Source organism: Bos indicus, chromosome 14 (genome assembly GCF_029378745.1).
Source record: "Bos indicus isolate NIAB-ARS_2022 breed Sahiwal x Tharparkar chromosome 14, NIAB-ARS_B.indTharparkar_mat_pri_1.0, whole genome shotgun sequence".
NCBI classification, from domain to species: domain Eukaryota; kingdom Metazoa; phylum Chordata; class Mammalia; order Artiodactyla; family Bovidae; genus Bos; species Bos indicus.
Window position 1 is genome coordinate 12,546,171 of NC_091773.1, and position 13,262 is coordinate 12,559,432.

General features: G+C 46.0%; 1 non-coding gene across 45 annotated transcripts in view; it reads right to left on the minus strand.

Annotated features, from left to right (window-relative positions):
- The window catches only part of LOC109568581 (uncharacterized), a 252,126-nt gene that overhangs the window by 82,420 nt on the left and 156,444 nt on the right, over window positions 1–13,262 (minus strand). For 36 of the 45 annotated variants that reach the window (XR_011570532.1, XR_011570527.1, XR_011570528.1 and 33 more), the window contains one exon: window positions 1,551–7,637. This is a non-coding gene — a transcript (uncharacterized protein). The remainder of the gene's footprint in view (window positions 1–1,550; window positions 7,638–13,262) is intronic. The other 9 variants (XR_011570519.1, XR_011570516.1, XR_011570508.1 and 6 more) reach the window with 7 other exon arrangements.

The window sequence follows — 13,262 nt, forward strand, 5'->3', positions numbered from 1 at the left end:
GGGAAGCACCACCCATCAATAATGGGGTGCTCCTCGCCACCAACCACACTGCTGGGAGTTGGGCAGCCCAGAAGGCTGGGGTCCTCCCCAGGTCCTCTGGGGAGGCTGGGCATGCGTCCCTGGAAAAAGTCTTCACCAACTGCAATCTCAGCCCCAGGCCTCATGCCTCATCTGCTACAATCATCGTGAATCAGACTCGGATAATCAATGAACAAGAAAGCTTCTCCAGGGCCCTCCAGCTCTGCTCCCAGATCAGCCCCTCCCCTGTGCTGCCAGATCCAGAGAATTTGAAGGCGGTGGTGAGGTCCCTGAGCCACAGAGAGCAGACCCGTCAACCCCTACAACCAGCCCAGTGGATGTGAAGCTTTCTCATTTATCACAGTCTCTCTCAGCAACACACTCACCGGAACCCCCGGATCTTGGATAGGAGAAGGCAGGCTCCTGCCTGGGGAGCTGAATGGAGACCCAGCTGAAGACTAACAGGCTCCTCCAGGCAGACACTCCCTGGTTTACCCCGATTTCATGGCTGTTGCCACCTGGACCAGAGACTTTTCCCCCAGGAACATTTCAGAGGAATCTTCCCCCTGGCATCTCTCTGATGACTTATTTCCTCTGTGACTTCTCAGTGCAGTGAGCACACAGAGTGCCATCACATGCAGTGGTGAACACACCATGACACGCAGCCACGATGGCAGCTCAGAGCCACACTGCCAGGGCCAGCCGAGTGGGGGAAACCAAGGCACAGGCAAATGGCTGCCCATTTCCTGGAGAACTTCCGCAGACCCCCCAGCCCGGATGCTTGGCACACTGCACTTGATTATGACATGACTGCTGAGCAGAGGGTGATCTTCTCTGACCTCTCACAGCATCTTTGTCTTCCCTTATCATATCACCGTGCATGGGAGCAACTTACAGCCTGTCTTTCTTCTCCATCACGGAGCCATTATTAACCATCATCATCGTGTCTAAGTGGGCCAATAATGAAATCTCTGCACATGCCACAGTTCCCTCAACCACTCCCATATTCCATGACACTGAGCGCTTATTCTCATTTTTCACGGTTACAAATACGGCTACAGCCAACATCTTTGTGCACAAGCACAACCGAATGCTGAAAAGTTACTCTGAAACAAAACTACCAATTTTTGATTGCTGCCAACTCCCAGAATACCGGCAGCTCAGTGCATGTCATGTCGAAGTTGACCCTGGGAAATGAGGGCACCAGAGACCAAGCTCCTATCTACAGGTGACAGGCGACTGGCTGAGGATGGCCGCCAATGTAAATAGGGTGTGGGTGCCCGGGAGGAGGCAGCTGACACACTTCGTACTGATCATGAACGGGACAGCAGGAGTTTTGGGGTGTCACGCACCTACCCGTTGTCAGCTATCCTATCACTGCTCTGGAACACCCTGCAGGGTCCCTTGGACATGGTCCAGGAGAGGTCCATACGCAGCGTTCAGAAGAACAGCACTCAGGGAGCATGATACAAGGTCAGGAAGCCCAACTCACCTGGACACCTGGATTTGAGGCCAGCTGGGTTTGCACTCACCTTTCTTAAGTCCTTCAACCTCTCTGAATCTCTGTCTTTCCATCTCTAGGTGGACGGTTCTGAGATGACATCTGAGATCCTTTATCTGATGCTCTATGAGCCTCTGCAACCCAAGAAAAGGCAGCTGCTGGCCCCAGAAAGGCAGGAGCCAGTGTCCTCACTTAGACCAGGATCGTGTGCACTCGCAACCTCCACAGTGCTGGAGCTCTGATTTGGAGAACCACCACTGTCTGTGCAGGGTAACTACCCCGTGTCACCTGAGTGGCTTGTGGAATTTTAAGTGTCCTGAGGGCCGAATATGTGTGTGACTCACCTCTGCCTCCCTTATGATCCTAGCTGAGTGGTCAGTGTGTATGAGAATTCATGCTGTGTATCCTTTGTAATAGCAAATTTAAAAAATAATCTAAAAGACACCAGCAAAGAACGAGTTAACATAAATCATGATCGAGCTACGGAAGAGGACAGTGAGCTATCACCCTTATGATGGAGATCTAGCCTTACTAACACAGAAAGATGCCCACAACATATTCTCTGGGCATAAATTCATTACAGGCCCAGAGGAATGGTCCTGCTCAACATGGGTGCCATGTGTGGAAATCCCTGGGTCTTGGGATTTTAGGTGAATTTTTAAACTTTATCCTTTGTCCTGTTCTGAATTATTTCACTTTTTTCATAGTTAGTAAGTTTCCCTTTCTAGCAGTGTCTAAGGCAGGAGCTGGCAAACTTTGGCCTTCAGGCCAAATCTGGCTACCACCTGTTTTTTTTTAGCCAAGAGTGGTTTTTACATTTTTAAGTGACTGGGGTTAAAAATCAGAAGAATAGAGTTTTGTGACATGAAAATTATGTGAAATTCATTTCAGTGTGCAAAAATAAAGGTTTACTTAGCACGTCCATGCCCATTTGTTCTATACTGTCCACAGTTGCTTGTGTTACACCAATGACACAGAGATGGTGTGGCCTGCCCATCCTAAAATACTTACTCCTTTACCCTCTGCACAGAAACTCTTCCACCCCTGGCTTTCTGGAAATCTTTCCAGAAAACAATTCTTGAAACCTACTCCAGAATTCCGGCTCACGGGGGTCCTAAGTCTCACATTTGATGATGATACATTTAGTCAGTCCTCGCTATTTGTAGATTCTGTATTCGTGAATTTGTGCTCAGGCACTCATTTGTGGCCAGTTTTCTGTGACCCTTTGAACTGTAGCCCCCCAGGCTCCTCTGTCCATGGGATGATCCTGGCAAGAATCCTGGAGTGGGTTGCCGTTCATCCACTCGCTAAAATTTATCTGTAGCCCCAAAGTCTCAGCACTTTTACAGCCATTCATCAACATTCCTGAGAGGCACAGAAAAAAAAAACAAAAAAAAACTAAGTCGCCTATCACCGAGGTCCCAGCTGAGGTCCGCCAAGGAGACGGCTTCTTGCAAAAAGAGTGGCCAGGTGCCACTTTCAGGACACGGTGTCTAGGCCCCTCTACCTTACCTTTTCACCTCTGCCAGCCTGGTGGATATCAGAGTCCTTGAAGGATGGCGGCCCAACAACCTGGAAGAGACCTGAATCTTCTAATCAGTGTCTGAAGAAACACCACCCACTGATGAGGAACGTCCTCCTTGGGCTATGTTTAGAGTGAGAAATAGGCATCTTTTGTGCTGAGCTACTAAGATGTTAAGGCTTATTTGCTACAGCATCTAGAGTTACTCAAACGAAACGTTTTCATCTTTTTTTTTTTCCCTTGGATGAGGAAACTGAGACTCAAAGCAGTAAATTAAACTTGACAAGATTACACAGATGGAAAAGTGTTGATTTTCTTGAGTTCCATGGAAAGCTTATAAAGATAACGCTTTTTTAATTTTTTTTTTCCTTGGCAGTACCTTGCCGCATGCAGGATCTTAGTTCCTTGACAGATCAGGGATTGAACCTATGCCCCCAGCGGTGAAAATGCAGAGTCTTAACCACTGGACCACCAGGGAAACCCCAATGTTCTTTCTGTAACACCCAGCTACTGACATGCTAAGAGCTATTTAAGTGCTCTGAGTGTCTGGATGAAAAAGAGTTCAGGGGGGAAAATACTCTAAAAAGTACAAGGCACTCTAGAAATAACCAAGTCGCATTTATCATCAGCTCTCCTGTCCACCTTCTCTTTTTTTGGTCAAGTTTACCCCATCCAAAATTTCATTTTCAATGGAAACAGAGAAAGCGAATGTGGTAGCAGGCATCACCAGCCATTCTCAAAGCCTTTTTGTTACTTTGAAATGGGCTAAAAAAGCCATATTCTCCACCTACAGGGGCCCTACCTCCCCAACCCACCCCAGCCTGTCCTCGTGAAGAGTTCACTGTGAGCACCGCCCACAGCCAGGCACGACCAGGCGGCTTCACAGAAGCCAAAGAAGTTATCAGAAATGAGGGCTGGATCTGACAGCGAGGCCAGCTGTGCAGACAGGGGCATTTCAAGGCCCTCACTTCCCCGCTCATAATTAGTCAGCTTCTAGCAATGACTAGAATCTGAGAGTGTTTCCTAGTAGTGACCTCCTCGGTCACTCCAGTGAGGAAAGATCACTTCAGCCTCCACCACAGGACCCTCAAATGTGAACGCTGATGGAGAGCTTCACAACATTAACTGACCTTCAGTTTAGAGATGAGGACGAACTCCCAGAGAAAAGATATTTAGTCTGTCCAGCGACTCTCCGTGCAGTTGATGTACACCTGGTATGTACATGTCAGGCTGCGAGCAAAACCCACGGGAGGCACGATTCCTCACCTTGAAAACCCAGGGCGCAAGGAGAGACACAGGTCCACATATTTTCAAGGACGCACTCCTTTTGGGTCCCCACTCTTCACTGGACCAACAGCAATCATAGCAGCCGCGATGGTCCAAACCTATGTCTGCTTACACGTCTGTCTTCCCCAGAAGATTAAGAGGATTTCTGTGAAGTTCTTTTCATCTGTGTGACCCCAGCATTTAACACAGATCCTCACAGTGTGTGGTGTGGGCTGAACTGAGTCGAATGAATGAATGAGTGAAACACACTGGGAGTACAAAAATGAACAAAACACATTTCTGAAGCCCAAGGTAATGAGAATAGATTAATACTGAGGATGCATAGGTAAATAATCACAGTAAACCCAAGAACATAAGACACGTAAAGAAACACGGCAGGAGAAGTTGTTAGTTCTGGACGGAGGAGTCACACCATGGAGTGTGTGTGCCACGCGCTCAGTCGCATCCAACTTTTTGCGACCCCATGGACCGTAGCCCGCCAGGCTTCTCTGTCCAAGGGATTCTCCAGGCAAGAATACTGGAGTGGGTCCCCACTTCCTACCCCGTGGGATCTTCCTGACCCAGGGACTGAACCCAGTCTCCTGTGCCTCTTATATTGCAGGTGGATTTCCTACCTGCTGAGCCTTCAGAGAAACCCCTCCCCATGGGAACTAGGCACAAGTTAGGACCATTGGTTAGCAGTTCCATGGCTTCCTGACCTGCCCCCACAGAGCACCCACTTTGCTGTTGTTCAGTGGCTAAGTCGTGTCTGACCCTTTGTGACCCCGTGGACTGCGGCACACCAGGCTTCCCTGTCCTGCACTATTTCCCAGAGTTTGCTCAAATTCATGTCCATTGAGTCGGTGATGCCATGCGACCATCTCATTCTCTGCCACCCTCTCCTCCTTTGGCCTTCAGTCTTTCCTAGCATCAGGTCAGTATTCACTGCATACTGTTAAAACCTCTTGCTCATTATCTGTCCCCTTCAAAGACAAAATTCCCATAGGAGCAGAGACAGCTCCTCTCCTGTCCATTCCCCAGCACTCAGCAGTGCTCATGAACATTTTTGGAATGGATATTCCAAGTTAGACACACAAAGGCACATTCCAATTCTATAATGGATATAAATATCTGTCTATCTACTGACAGTGTTGATATGCTTACACACGAGAAGCAGCAGCTGACTCTGCCATGAAGGAAACATAAAGGATATATAAACATACATAACATGTGGTTACCGCAATGACAACCACAACCCATCCTTATGGAGCCCTAGCTGTTCACTGGGTGTGGTCCCCGAGGTAAAGCTCACAACAGCCTCAGGAGGAAATCGGCAGTATTATTCTCATGTTTCAGAGGAGGAGATGGAGGCAGAAGCACAGAGAAGTGAAGCTGGCTTCCCAAGGTCACACAGCTAGCAAGGACAAGAGTTACAGTGTGACTTCATGGTATCCTGTGAAAGCATGACCTCAAGTCAAGAGAACTGGAGAGAAGGAGAAATGAAATCACTTGTGCACAGCAGAAAGCATCCAGCACAGAGCTAGACAGACGCTGGGAACAAAGCAGACTATGGCCTTCACACCTCATCACAACAACTTGCATGCACAGATCTGCCCACAAATACCAATTTGCTGAATCTCAACCATCTGAAGAGATTTTTTTTACAAACCCTGAGGCCCAGATTCCTCCATAGGCCAATTAAACCCCAGGTCGTGCAGTGCCAGGGCTTCCCTGGTAGCTCAGTAGGTAAAGAATCTGCCTGCAGTGCAGGAGACACAGGTTTGATCCCTGGATTGGGAAGATCCCCTGGAGAAGGGAATGGCAAACCACTCCAGTATCCTTGCCTGGAAAATCCCACGGGCAGAGGAGTGCAGTGGTAAAGAATCCGCCCGCCAATGCAGGAGATACAACAGACCCAGGTTTGATCCCTGGGTCAGGAAGATCTCTTGTAGCAGGAAATGGCAACCTGCTCCATTATTCTTGTCTGGGAACTCCCATGGAGGAGCCCAGCAGGCTACAGTCCCTTGGGGTCGCAAAGAGTCAGACATGACTGAGCATGTAACATGCATGTGCTAGGAGAGCTGGCGAAAGGAATCAGGTCCTGATGTTCTCTGCAAGCTCCCAGGTGACTATGGCATGCACCCAGGGCTGAGAAACTCCACTGCCTTCCCAGGAGCACGGAGCAGGGCTCTGGAGGAACTGCAGACAGATCGCTGAGAATCAGGCATGAGTACAACAAGAAAAAAATGACTTCAGTGCTGGACTACTGTTTCCCTAGACTAGCTACTCAATTCACCTACAGCTATAACCTGAAACAGGCCCTGCATCATCTCGGCCTGTGGCCAAGAACTCTGTGCATGCCCACCAGTGCCAAGATGATGGGCTCGCATTTGCTTGGAGACAATGCCCACAGCCCCCAAACCGAAGGCTCTGCCCCATAGGAGCTGGAGACCTGGCAAAAGTCCCCTTACTCTGTGAGCATCAATTTTCTCTTATGCAAAGTAAGAATAATTATATCTGTTTCCGAGGGCTACTAAGAGGGTTGAAGGTGATATAGATGCTGAAGAATTTACTAAGATGAAAAACAAAACCAGAAAAGTACCACTCTGAGAGAAGGTGTTATCATCGCCAACTTGGAAGAAGTTGAGGAGAGATTGGGGCTCAAGCCAGACTTAGCCTTTACTTTTGAGTCAAAAAATCACTCTGCCTCTTCTGTCATCCACAGTAAAGCAGTGGACCCCCTACTCATCCTCCCACTCAGCAAACTTGGACTGGGCATCAACCATCATGTTGTTCTATGAATCAAATTAGATAGAACATATGAACTGTTTTGAAGTTGCAACCTGTTCTACAAATGAGAGGAGATGGTTCTTGCTTGTAATGATTAATTATGGGTTCATGGAACCTTAGGGCCAATGGGGACCTTACAGAATCATATACAATGTGATGTTGGATCCCTCTCAGTCTCAGCTCTTTCCCATCTTAGTTCTGATCTTCAGGGCCGTAAAAGACAAGTCTGACCTACTGCCTTTCTCTCAGCCTTTCATTATTTGGAGACAACCATCATGGAAGTCCACTTCCATCACTCAACGTCCCTCCAGTCTTGTCTATGTGATGCTAAGTCGGCCCTAGACCCTGTATCTCAGTTGGCTTAGGCTACCATAAAAAAATATCATAGACTGGGTGGCTTAAGCAGAAATTCTTTCTCAGAAGTGTGGAAACTGCAGTCCAAGGTCAAGGTGTAGGCAGGTCCGTAGGCAGGTCCAGTATCTTCCAAGGCCTCTCTCTTTGGGATGCACCATGGCCACTTTCTCACTGTGTCCACATATACTGGGGAAAGAGAGAGAAATAAAGCTCTCTCCATTTCTTATTATTCAGGGCACTAATTCCAACACAGGAGCACCACTCTCATCACCTCACCTAACCCTAATCAGCCCCAAAGGCCCCATCTCCAAACTCTATCCCCTTGTGGGGCAGCACTTCCATGAATGAATTTGGGGGGAACTCGATTCAGCCCATAGCACATCCCCCCAGAAGGTTCTCTTGCTAAGCAAAAGCAAATCTTACTCAGACACTGACCAGGTGTACACAACGGCTACTAAGCACTGGTTGTATATGCCAAGGAAACAGATAAGTGTTACCTGCCCTTAAGACACAAAGAGGTTCACTGTTGACACGTAAGAGGTCTCTGGATCCTAAGACTGGGCCACAAATGGGGAGAGGAAGTTCACAAAGAAGTCGAAGAGGTGACAGCAGGAAGGAAGCACAGCCCTGCTCTTTGATTAGCTTTTATTATAGAGGTGATGACCACTGAGCTGAAATCAGGAAATCCTTATCCATCCATTATGGACAGAGCGCCGTCTGCACCAGACCCCAGGCTCTAAGCTACAGGCATACCTTTTGGGGGTTAGTTTTGGGTGTTCTTTGGAAGGAATGATGCTAAAGCTGAAACTCCAGTACTTTGGCCACCTCATGCGAAGAGTTGACTCATTGGAAAAGACTCTGATGCTGGGAGGGATTGGGGGCAAGAGGAGAAGGGGACGACATAGGATGAGATGGCTGGATGGCATCACTGACTCGATGGACATGAGTTTGAGTGAACTCTGGGAGTTGGTGATGGACAGGGAGGCCTGGCGTGCTGCGATTCATGGGGTCGCAAAGAGTGGGACACGACTGAGCAACTGAACTGAACTTGTCACTGATTAATTCAAAGGATGTTACCTAGTACAGTTCTCCCTTGGTATCCACGGGGGAATGGTTCCAGGCCCTCCACATATACTAGTAAGTGAAGATGCTCAAGTTCCTGGCATCAAATGGTATAGTGGCTACCACTTAACCCTGCTGATCCAGCGGTTAAGATTCTATGCTTCCACTGCAGAGGGTATGGGTTCAATCCCTGGTGGGGAACTAAGATTTCACATGCTGCACAGCATGTCCCTTCCCCTAAAAAAGGAAAAAAAATGGAAAAATCTTTTGCAGACCACCCAGTCCAGCCTCCTACTGATTGGTTCATCTAAAATACACAAAAAGGGCTCATTTCAGAATGAGTCATTCTTATTTTTTTAAAATGGTGTAGCATTTGCATGTAACCTACACACACCCCCTGTATACTTTAAATCACCTTTGGATTGCATATAATACCTGATATGATGGAAATTCTATGTAAATAGTTGCCAGCATGCAGCAAATTTAAGTTTTGCTTTTTGGAACTTTCTGGAATTTTTTTGCAAATATTTGCAATCTGTGGTTGGTTGATTCCACAGATGCAGAGCCCAGGAATACAGAGGTTGGACTGTAGAGAGGAGGTTATATCAGTCAACATTGGTAAAAGCTCACAACACATAGTAGGCTCTCAAGACATGTTATTTTTGTCATTGCTTCTCCTTTCTTGAATCAAGGAGCATCTGCTCTGAGATGGGAAAACAAACCTATCAGTTCAGTTCAGTTCAGTTCAGTCGCTCATTTGTGTCTGACTCTTTGCAACCCCATGAATCATAGCATGCCAGGCCTCCCTGTCCATCACCAACTCCCAGAGTTCACTCAGACTCAACTTCCATCGAGTCAGTGATGCCATCCAGCCATCTCATCCTCTGTTGTCCCCTTCTCCTCCTGCCCCCAATCCCTCCCAGCATCAGAGTCTTTTCCAATGAGTCAACTCTTCGCATGAGCTGGCCAAAGTACTGGAGCTTCAGCTTTAGCATCATTTCTTACAAAGAAATCCCAGGGCTGATCTCCTTCAGAACGGACTGGTTGGATCTCCTTGCAGTCCAAGGGACTCTCAAGAGTCTTTTCCAATACCACAGTTCAAAAGCATCAATTCTTGGGCGCTCAGCCTTCTTCACAGTCCAACTCTCACATCCATACATGACTACTGGAAAAACCATAGCCTTGACTAGACGGACCTTTGTTGGCAAAGTAATGTCTCTGCTTTTGAATATGCTATCTAGGTTGGACGTCTTTTAATTTCATGGCTGCAGTCACCATCTGCAGTGATTTTGGAGCCCCCAAAAATAAAGTCTGACACTGTTTCCACTGTTTCCCCATCTATTTCCCATGAAGTGATGGGACCGGATGCCATGATCTTTGTTTTCTGAATGTTGAGCTTTAAGCCAACTTTTTCAGTCTCCACTTTCACTTTCATCAAGAGGATTTTTAGTTCCTCTTCACTTTCTGCCATAAGGGTGGTATCATCTGCATATCTGAGGTTATTGATATTTCTCCCTGAAATCTTGATTCCAGCTTGTGTTTCTTCCAGTCCAGCGTTTCTCATGATGTACTCTGCATATAAGTTAAATAAGCAGGGTGACAATATACAGCCTTGACGGACTCCTTTTCCTATTTGGAACCAGTCTGTTGTTCTATGTCCAGTTCTAACTGTTGCTTCCTGACCTGCATACAGATTTCTCAAGAGGCAGGTCAGGTGGTCTGGTATTCCCATCTCTTTCAGAATTTCCCACAGTTTATTGTGATCCACACAGTCAAAGGCTTTGGCATAGTCAATAAAGCAGAAATAGATGTTTTTCTGGAACTCTCTTGCTTTTTCCATGATCCAGCGGATGTTGGCAATTTGATCTCTGGTTCCTCTGCCTTTTCTAAAACCAGCTTGAACATCAGGAACTATACATACAAATAAATCTAAGTGAAATTTTACATGAACTATAAAAGCCTAGTGATCATTAAAAATTCCTGGGAGAAACTGATGTGGTATACTAATTAATCAGCTTTATAGATATCCAGCATCACTTAACGAATCCTTGCTCCTTAGAAGAGCAAATATTAGGACTGTCACTTGGCAGATTTCTAATTTATATGCCTCTGGGGAGACCGGAAGGATATTCACTTAGGAATAAAGTTCTCTCTAAAGTGTTCCAGAGTGAACAGTTGCCAGCTCCATAGGATAAAGATGAGTTAGCTGTCATTACTATCAAGCAGCATGGTCTGCAGCCTCCCTTTGTTTCCACAACCAACAGGCTTTGCTGAGGATCAGATGTGAGAAAGCAGATCATGAGGCAAAACACGGGTGAGTATCCTTGAGCTAAGACTTGTTGCAGGGCGTTCACAGTGTGTGGAAGAAAATACAATAGAAATTGAGTTGGATGGAAGACATCAAACAAGCATTCACGTGCAAAAGCGCACCCCACTCCCCACAAACCACATGCTTATCACTTTCCCATTAGAGTATTAAAGTATGCTCTTTGCTTTTAAAAAAATTCACAAAGTAAAATTTCCCAGTTTCTCACACCTTCCAATTACATTTCCCGGAAATGTCTGTCAACAGGAAACTCATACCCTTCTCAGAATTTCTCTCATGTGCAAACATGCATGTGTACTATTTTGCTCTGTCTTGTTTTGACAAAGGTGGGCTAATTTTACACCAAAAAGACTACAGCTTTTCTTATTCAAATAACTGATTATGAATACCTTTCCATACTAGTATATATAAATGCATCTATTTAAATTGTTTTTACTTTCACTTTGAAATAATTTCACAGTGACAAGAGTTTAAAAACAGAATGAACGTCCACAGCCTTTCAGATCTTCATATTGATATCTTGTATAACCACATTATAATGATCAAGTTGTACCAGGAAATTAACACTTAACTACTCCTATCATTTAACCCAGAGACATGACTCAAATTTTACCAATAATGTCTTTTTCCGACCCAGAAGCCAACCCAGGGTCACACGCTGCCTTTAGTCATCACGCCCCTTAGTTTTCTTAAATCTGGCATCATTCCTACTGGCCAGTGATTTGCAGAATGTCCCTCAATTTGTGTTTGTCTGGTATTTCCTCATGATTAAATCCAGAGATCTATGCACTTCTGGCGAGAACAGCACAAAAGCAATGACGGACTCCAGGGCTGGGACAGAGAGAGCACAGCATCAGCCTGGAACATCTCCTGGCACTAGAAAATAAAGCAGAGCTCAAAAAATGATCCAGAGATGTCAAAAGGACATAGAACCCAACTTGAAGGGCATCCCAGTGGTCAAATCTGGGAAAACTTGAGGGAAAAAAAATGTAATCATACATTGTAACCAATTAAGAATTTATGAGTTCATGCATCTTGCATGCGTGTGTTCTCAGTCATATCCAACTCTTCGCAACCCCATGGACTGTAGCCTGCCAGGCCCCTTGGTCCATGGGATTTTCCAGGCAAGAATACAGGAGTAGGTTGCCATTTCCTCCTCCAAGGAATCTTCCCAATCCAGGAGTCAAACTCAAGTTTCTGTGGTCTCCTGCATTGCAGGCGGATTCTTTACAACACAATATTTGTAAAGAAAGGAAAATTCTTCCTTACATTAGAACTCCAACTGATAATGTGGAAGTGATGATGGAAACAGATGCTGTTTGGCAATACCAGTAATAATAGTTTCAGGCAAGAATTATCAATGGAGGCTAAGATTAGTTAAGTAAAAATATACTGAGAAACATGATATTTATATACTTATCAAAGTATCTCTTGATAAGATACTTACTGATTACAAAGGGATTAACAGTAACTTGATGGTGGAAAAGTCTACAGACATCACTTTCATCAAGAGATCAAGGCAAACATCATCAGTCCTGGGACAAGCCAGCACCAAGGACCTCCGGATCTACTCTAGAGAAGGTCACAAGACCTCATTCTTCTCTGTGACTAAGGAGTATGACACTGTTACTCAGTGAAGCTATCCTCCAGCCTCTGCTGCTTTGTCAATGCTCTGACACAAACATGTCTTGAAATGCACTTTCCTATCTCTAGAGGACAGATTCATTGGCAAGGGTGGGGGGCTTTGAGGTCAAAGGGAGCACACACTGTAAACTGTGAGTTGTTGCTGCTGTTGCTCAGTTGCTAAGTCGTGTCCGACTCTTTTCGACCCCCAGGGAAGCATGCCAGGCTTCCCTGTCCTTCACTATCTCCCAGAGTTTGCTCAAATTCACATCCATTGAGTTGGTGATGCTATCAAACCATTTCATCCTCTGCCACCCACTTCTCCTTTTGCCGTCAGCCTTTCCCAGCATCAGGGTCTTTTCCAGTGAGTCAGCTCCTCACCTTAGGTGGCCAAAGTATTGGAGCTTCAGCAACAATCCTTCCAATGAATACTCAGGGTTGATTTCCGTTAGGATTGACTGTTTTGATCTTGCAGTCCAAGGGACTCTCAAGAGTCTTCTCCAACATCACAATTTGAAAGCATCAATTTTTTGGCACCCAGCCTGCTTTAGTGTCCAACTCTCACATCTATACATGACTACTGGAAAAACCACAGCTTTGATTAAATAGACCTTTGTTGGCAAATTGATATCTCTGCTTTATAATTAAAAACAACAACTTTGAGAGGTTCTGCCAAATCCCCCTTCAGTGAGGCTGGTCCAACTCATCACCACCCACCAGTGCCTAAGAAGACCCAGTTTCCTTTGCCAACAACATTCATCACTACAAGCTGGCAGAATGCCTAACGTGGGAGCAAAGGA